Here is a 2,393-nt window from a genome sequence, read left to right on the forward strand (position 1 = left end):
AGAGCGAGACTCAGTCAAAAAAAAAAAGCGATATGCTTGTGCATATATACCAGTTACTTTATGTACAATAAAGGAATAGGGAAGGGGGAAATGAAAGAACAGAGAAAACTATACTGTAGTAGTCAGGATGTGTTGGAAACAAATTGCAGTTTTCTAATTGAGAATGTAATCTTGATCTTTAAAGAATAGAGTTCTGACCGGGCACAGTGGCTCACGCCTGTGGTCCCAGCACTTTGGGAGGCCGAGGCGGGTGGATCACCTGAGGTCAGGAGTTCAAGACCAGCCTGACCAACATGGTGAAACTCCATCTCTATTCAAAATACAAAAATTAGCCGGGCATGGTGGTGGGCACCTGTAATCCCAACTACTCGGGAGGCTGAGACAGGAGAATCGCTTGAACCCGGGAGGCGGAGGTTTTGGTGAGCCAAGATCACGCCACTGCACTCCAGCCTGGGCAACAGAGCAAGACTCTGTCTCAAAAATAAATAAATAAAATAAAGAACAGAGTTCCAGAGTAAAGAAGCAGTTTCCTTTTTCAGTAGACGCCTCCCATCTGCTGCTGGAACGCATCAATTCTATCTTCATCCCACATTTCCAACTGTGCAGGTGTGTCTACTTCATTGATTGGTTGCCCGTCAAATCAGAATCTAATCTGCTTCATTGACAATCCCTGTCATTCACAATAGGCTTTCATTAGTTTACTAAATGGTGTATGCCTCTTAATCTTAAGCTGCACCACAGAACCATCCTGCCCCAACACCTTCAAATTAATATGTTCCTTGTTCTCATTCTTGACTCCTTCCTTGGGCTTTTCATTAGCCATAGCAAGCACTAGTCTCCTCAGCTGCTGCTTCACAAAAGAGGCACCAAGTCTACACCAAACGAGCACACAAGCAGCCCCAGGAGCAGCAGAAGAAGGAAGCAGCAGTGGTGGATGAGGGCTCCATATGCATTTTAGAGTCAGCTTAACATTCACCAAACACATATTCTCATACGAAACTGCTGGGATTTTACCTTAGCTTTCATTGAATCCATATGTCAATTCAGGGGTTTGTCATCTTTATAATTGTGCTTTCCAATCCATGAAGATGACATATCCCTCCATTTATTTAGGGTTGGTTTTGAAGTTTCATTTTTTGGTTTTTTGTGTGTGGGTTTTTTTTTTTTTTTCATTAGTTTGTTTGTTTGTTTTTGAGATAGGGTCTTGCTCTGTCACCCAGGCTGGAGTGCAGTGGCATGATCTCAACTCACTGCAACCACCAGCTCCCAAGCAAAAGCAATCCTTCTGCTTCAGCCTTTTGAGTAGTTGGGACTACAGGTGTATGCCACCATGCACAGCTAATTTTTGTATTTTTCGTAGATGGGTTCTCATCTTGTTGCCCAGGCTGGTCTCAAACTCCTGGCCTCAAGCAATCCGCCTGCCTCAGCCTCCCAAAGTGATGGAATTACAGGCATAAGCCACCATGCCTTGCCTTATTTAGGTTTTGTATAATTTTGTCTCAATAGTGGATATTTTCTAGTTATATTTTTGTTTGTGTTTTTCATTTTTATTTTAGGTTCAGGGGTACCAGTGCAGGTTTTTTATATAGGTAAACTCATGTCATGGGAGTTTGATGTACAGATTATTTCATCATCCAGGTACTAGGTCTAATACCCAACAGACACTTTTTCTTATCCTCTCCCTCCTTCCACCCTCCATCCTTAAATAGGCCCCAGTGTCTGTTGTTCCCCTCTTTGTGTCTGCATCTCTTCATTTTCTTAGTGGTATCCTTTGAAGCATAAGATTTAAATTTTGATGAAGTCTAATTTACCTATTTTTTCTCTTGTTGCTTGTACTTTTGATGTTATATCTAAGAAATCATTGCCTAATCTAAGGCCACAAATATTTATACCTATGTTTTCTTCTAACAGTTTTATGGTTGGTGTGGTTTGAATGTTTATGTTCCCCCAAAATTTATTTGTTGAAATCCTAGTCTTCAAGGATACACACATAGTCAGCCCTCTGTATCTGTGGGTTCCACATCTGTGGATTCAACCAACCATGGATGAAAAATGTTTAGAAAAAAATTGCCTCTGTACTGAACATGCACACTTTTTTTCTTGTAATTATTCCCTAGACAATACAGTATAACAACTATTTACAGAGCATTTACATTGTATTAGGTATTCCAAGTCATCCAGAGATGAATTAAAGTATAAGGGAGGGTGTGCATAGGTTATATGCAAATACTATACCACTTTATATCAGCAATTTAAGCATCCATGGATTTTGGTATGCATGGGAGGTCCTAGAACCAATCATCCTGCCAACAGGTACCAAAGGACGACTGTATATGTATAAATACATGTATGTGTACATGTGCATGCACACATGTACACACACACATAGATGC

General features: G+C 40.7%; 1 pseudogene; it reads right to left on the bottom strand.

The window, feature by feature from the left end:
• Positions 1 to 535: 535 nt before the first annotated feature.
• Positions 536 to 823, bottom strand: LOC129037409 (small ubiquitin-related modifier 2-like; annotated as a pseudogene).
• Between the last annotated feature and the right edge of the window lie 1,570 nt (positions 824 to 2,393).

The sequence above is a fragment of the Pongo pygmaeus genome, chromosome 4 (genome assembly GCF_028885625.2).
Source record: "Pongo pygmaeus isolate AG05252 chromosome 4, NHGRI_mPonPyg2-v2.0_pri, whole genome shotgun sequence".
NCBI lineage: Eukaryota > Metazoa > Chordata > Mammalia > Primates > Hominidae > Pongo > Pongo pygmaeus.